General features: G+C 42.6%; 1 non-coding gene across 1 annotated transcript; it reads left to right on the top strand.

Moving 5' to 3' along the window:
* Positions 1-1,724: 1,724 nt before the first annotated feature.
* Positions 1,725-1,797, top strand: TRNAG-GCC (transfer RNA glycine (anticodon GCC)). Its single transcript has one exon. It is a non-coding gene; the product is annotated as a tRNA-Gly (tRNA).
* The last annotated feature ends 3,890 nt before the right edge of the window (positions 1,798-5,687 follow it).

Consider the following 5,687-nt stretch of genomic DNA (forward strand, 5'->3'; position numbering starts at 1 on the left):
GTTAAACACAGGGTGAACAAATGGGCCTCCCAGGTGGTGCTAGTGGTAAAGAACCTGCCTGCCAATGCAGGAGACATTAGGGACATGGGTTCAATCCCTGGGTCAGGAAGATCCCCTGGAGGAGGAAACGGCAAACCACTCCAGTATTCTTGCCTGGAGAATCCCATGGACAGAGGAGCCTGGAGGGCTACAGTCCATGGGGTCTCTAAGAGTCAGACACGACTGAAGCAACTTAGCATGAACAACAAATAATCTTTTAGTATAAGTATGTCCCCAATATTGCACTGGATATACTTGTACTGAAAAGTATTTATTGCTTATCTGCAGTTCAAATTTGACTGGGCATCCTTCATCTTCATGTGTGTGTGTGTGTGTGTGTGTGTGTGTGTGATATCTAGCAGCCATGCACCAGAGAGGTCTTTCTTGACCATTCATAGTATAAAATAATAAGCCCCCTATGGATAGTTTCTATCACCTTCCTTCACTTTTTTTGTCTTCACACATTATCATCAGTGGGCGTGTTACACATTTATATGTTTAGTGATCATCTCTGTCCCTTCTCACTAGAAAGTGGATTCCACCAGAACGAGGTTTCTTAGGTCTTTGTTACGTCCCTGTTGCCTGAATTGGGCTGAGTACAAAATAATTGTCTGATAGATATCTGTTGAACAAATATATGCTTGAGTCTCTCTCTTTTTAAAACAATGTCACACGACCCCATAGTCCTCCTAGATCTACTTCTCCATCTCCCCCATCCACTTCAGAAACCGATTTTGTAACAGATCTTAACACACATTGTCCCTGTGAGTTCATCCTAGTTCCACTTCTTCCCACTCCAGCCTGGCTCCACTCTTACTATTCCATCAAAGCAGCTCGAAGGTCATGGGCTAATTTCACGTTGTTAAATCACATGGATATTTTTTACCCACAGCTAGCCATGAAATTAAAAGATGCTTACTCCTTGGAAGGAAAGTTATGACCAACCTAGACAGCATATTAAAAAGCAGAGACATTACTTTGCCAACCAAGGTCCATCTAGTCAAGGCTATGGGTTTTCCAGTGGTCATGTATGGATGTGAGAGTTGGACTGTGAAGAAAGATGATCACCGAAGAATTGATGCTTTTGAACTGTGGTGCTGGAGAAGACTCTTGAGAGTCCCTTGGACTGCAAGGAGATCCAACCAGTCCATTCTAAAGGAGATCAGTCCTGGGTGTTCATTGGAAGGACTGATGCTAAAGCTGAAACTCCAATACTTTGGCCACCTCATGCGACGAGTTGACTCACTGGAAAAGACTCTGATGCTGGGAGGGATTGGGGGCAGGAGGAGAAGGGGACGACAGAGAATGAGATGGCTGGATGGCATCACCGACTCGATGGAGGTGGGTTTGAGTGAACTCCGGGAGTTGGTGATGGACAGGGAGGCCTTGCATGCTGTGATTCATGGGGTCGCAAAGAGTCGGACACGATTGAGCGACTGAACTGAACTGAACTGAATCTCTCAGCAAAAGTCGATGCTGTTGATCACTCCCTGCTTCATGAAATAAGCCCCTATTTCACTGGCACTGCATCCTCTGGGTTTTCCTTCCACCTCCACAATCACTCCCATTGCCAGTTTTTCCTTCTCAACCTGGCTATTAAAGTTTGACTTTCGTTCTAAGGCCCTCTTTTCTTCCCGGTTTATGTTCTCTCCTCCAGGTAAACTCTCTGTGCCTTCAACCACCATTCCCTGATAGCTTAGTTGGTAAAGAATCCGCCTGCCATGCGGGAGACCCAGGTTTGATTCCTGAGTCAGGAAGATCCCCTGGAGAAGGGATAGGCTACCCACTTCAGTATTCTTGGCCTTCCCTTGTGGTTCAGCCGGTGAAGAATCTGCCCGCAATGCGGGAGACCTGGGTTCAATCCCTGTGTTGTGAAGATTCCCCTGGAGAAGGAAAAGACTACCCACTCCAGTATCCTGGCCAGGAGAATTCCATGGACTATACAGGGTCACAAAGAGTCAGATATGACTAAAATCCATACATCCAACCTGAAGCTGCCCTCTTAGGTCCAGACCTATATGCCTATTTGGTATATCCACTGAATGTCTCAAAGTTATCTCAGGCTCAGTTATTTAAGACTAATTTAATGTATCTTCTGCTTACCTAGGGCTTCCCAGGTGGCATTAAATTTAGGGTTGAGAGGTCCTTCACACACATTTGGTCTAATCCTTTCCTTCCAAATAAGGACAGGAAATAAAGTTCCAGAGAAGAGCATGGAATGACTAGAGCCACACAGCTCTTTGGCAGCAGGGCTAGAAGATAAATGCCTGAATCTAAAATCATACCTCTTGACCCAACTGAAGAGTGAATAACTAATGAGAAATAAAGTGACTTGAGAATTACCATAGCTCTAAAGACGGGGAGGAGGGATCAGAATGAGCCTGAGGCAGATGAAAGGAGTCAACCAGCAAACGTTCCCACAAGAGAACTAGTGAGACTTCAGACACTAGAAGCAGGAACTTTGTCAATGAGCTTTTCAACTAGATAGAAATAACTTCTGAAAAAATAGTCAGTGCATGTGAACTGGACCAGGGTGGGGGTGGTGAACCAACTGCTCAGAATGTAAGGAAACAAGTGGGTCCTGACCAAACTTACCAAATGGGAGTCCACCTTCTATTGAGTCAGCCATATAAGCCAACTGTTGTACGTGGGTAAATTGCTTAGTAGTGTCTGACTCTTTGCAACCCCAAGGACTATAGCCTACCAGGCTCGTCTGTCCATGGGGATTCTCCAGGCAAGAATACTGGAGTGGATTGCCATGCCCTCCTCCAGGGCATCTTCCCAACCCAGGGATCGAACCTGAGTTTCCTGACTTGCCGGTGGATTCTTTACTGTCTGAGCCACCGGGGAAGCCCAAGCCAACTGCTACCACCTGAGATTTTCACAAAGAATCCTTTCTGGCTTCCATGAGTCCCTGAGGAAATAAAAAAATTTGTACTTGATGTCCACTGAAAGTTACAAAGTTAGGGCCACAGATTCGAGGCACCACTGCTTCCTGACAATTAGGTAAAGCTATCATCAGGAGGATCCTGGTCCATTGCCTTTCAAAGGAAATCCCAAACTACTGCACACAATTCATACTCAGAAACTAAACTTACCATTCAATGGCCAAGGGAAGCTTCTGGAGCACACTGCTGCTAAGATCAAGAGAGGCTGAGTAAACACCCTGTGTGTGCTTATCACCACAGGCATTGAAGCGTAAATGAGTGTGAATGTTGCCTTTTGGTGTCCAAAGACCTGACAAGGTTCTTTTCCAAACAGGATTGAAATCATTAGTAAATCTGTTGAGCTGAGAGACACTCTTTATCAGCTCTAAGTATTTTTAATTGGTTTCCAGGGAACACCTGTGTTAGGGTTATCGCATCAAAGGTGACAAACAACTTAATTATCCTCTTAGAACCATTAGGAAAAAGTATCACTGTTGGTGAGCTTCCTTCCATGCCTCCTTTTGAAATACCATCCTGCTACTATTGTGGGGCTATTTGTAGTTTGTTTCTCAGAGCTTTGATCCTTCCTTCATAAAAAGGAAAGGCAGTTAGAAGTCGATTAATGAAGTTAATAACATTTATACTGGTCAGACATATCTTAAGTTACCACTGGGCAGAGCTTCTTCTTGGAGAAGCAGCAAGTTAAAGAGAATCAGAAGACTTTGTGAGGAGGGATGAGGCATGAAAGCCTAGGAGGAGCTGGAAAGGTCTGGAGATGGGACGATGGTTCCCATGAAAAAGGGAGTTGGCAACTGGGAGGTTTTTAAAAGGAGGGGAGGGAAGAGTTTCACATTTTGTATATTTCCAATCACTATTTTAGGGGCTTCCCTGGTAGCTCAGACTGTAAAGAATCTATCTGCCTACAATGCAGGAAACCATGGTTCAATCCCTGCATCAGGAAGATCCCCTAGAGGAGGAAATGTCAACCCACTCCAGTATTCTTGTCTGGAGAATCCCATGGACAGAGGAGCCTGGTGGGCTACAGTGCATGGGGTTGCAAAGAGTTGGACACCACAGAGAGTCTAACACTTTCACTTTCACTGATCACTGCCTTTAAATTTTATTCATGAAGAAAAATAGAAACACGAAAGTAAAGTATGGTAGTTGTTAGTAAACCAGACTCTGTTCAATGTCTTTCTTCCTTCAGGTTCCATTTTTGGAGCAGGAAGGTTTTTTTCACTTTCTAGACTCTACTCAAATACAACGTTCCTGGGAGGACTTCTTATTTTTTCAAATTTTGACCATAACAGAACAATAACCTTTCTATAGAGAACAAAGAACAAGCAGGAAGTGGGATCTGAATAGAGGCCAAAGATGGATTTTCCCAAATTCAGTTTTGCTCAGGACTAACACTGAGTTGATTCGCATTTTGGTCTTGCCTCTTTTTTTTTTTTTAATTTTTTTTTAATTGAAGGATAATTGCTTTACAGAATTTTGTTCTTTTCTGTCAAACCTCAACATGAATCAGCCATAGGTATACACTGTATCCCTTACCTTTTGAAACTCCCTCCCATCTCCCTTCCCATCCCACCCCTCTAGGTTGATACAGAGCCCCTGTTTGAGTTTCCTGAGCCATACAGCACATTCCTGTTGGCTGTCTATTTTACATATTTAATGTAAGTTTCCATGTTACTCTCTCCATACATCGACCCTCTCCTCCCCTCTCCACACGTCTATGTCTATTCTCTATGTCTGTTTCTCCATTGCTGCCCTGTAAATAAATTCTTCAGAACCATTTTCCTAGAGTCCTTACATATGTGTTAGAATACAATGTTAATCTTTCTCTTTCTGACTGACTTCACCCTGTATAATAGGTTCTAGGTTCATTGACCTCATTAGAACTGACTCAAATGTGTTCCCTTTTATGGCTGAGTAATATTTCATTGTGTATACATATCACTATTTCTTCACTCATTCATCTATCGATGGATATCTAGGTTGCTTCCATGTTCTAGCCATTGTAAATAGTGCTGCCATGAACAGTGGAATCCATGTGTCTTTTCCAATTTTGGTTTCCTCAGGGTATATGCCTAGGAGTGGGATTGCTGGGTCATATGGTGGTTTTATTCCTGTTTTTTTAAGGAATCTCCATACCATCTTCCATACTGGCTGTATCAGTTTACATTCTAACCAACAGCACAAGAGCATTCCTTTTTCTTCACATCCTCTCCAGCATTTATTGTTTGTAGACTTTTTGATGAGGGCCATTCTGACCGGTGTGAGGTGATATCTCATTGTAGTTTTGATTTGAATTTCTCTAATAATAAGCAATGTTGAGCATCTTTTCATGTGTTTATTAGCATATGTATGTCTTCATTGGAGAAATGTCTGTTTAGGTCCTTTTACCACTTTTTGATTGGATTGTTTGTTTTTCTAGCATTGAGTTGTATGAGCTGCTTGTATATTTTGGAAATTAATCCTTTGTCAGTTGTTTCATTTGCTATTATTTTCTCCCATTCTGAGTGTTGTCTTTTCACCTTGCTTATAGTTTCCTTCACTGAACAAAAGCTTTTAAGTTTAATCAGGTACCACTTGTCTACTTTTGTCTTTATTTCCATTCCTCTAGGAGGTGGGTCATAGAGGATCTTGCCTTGATTTATGTCATCCTGACTATGTTTTTCTCTAAGAGTTTTATAGTTTCTGATCTTACACTTAGGTATT

This window comes from Moschus berezovskii, chromosome 3 (genome assembly GCF_049115385.1).
Source record: "Moschus berezovskii isolate FMDL1 chromosome 3, NW_MosBer_1.0, whole genome shotgun sequence".
Lineage (NCBI taxonomy): Eukaryota > Metazoa > Chordata > Mammalia > Artiodactyla > Moschidae > Moschus > Moschus berezovskii.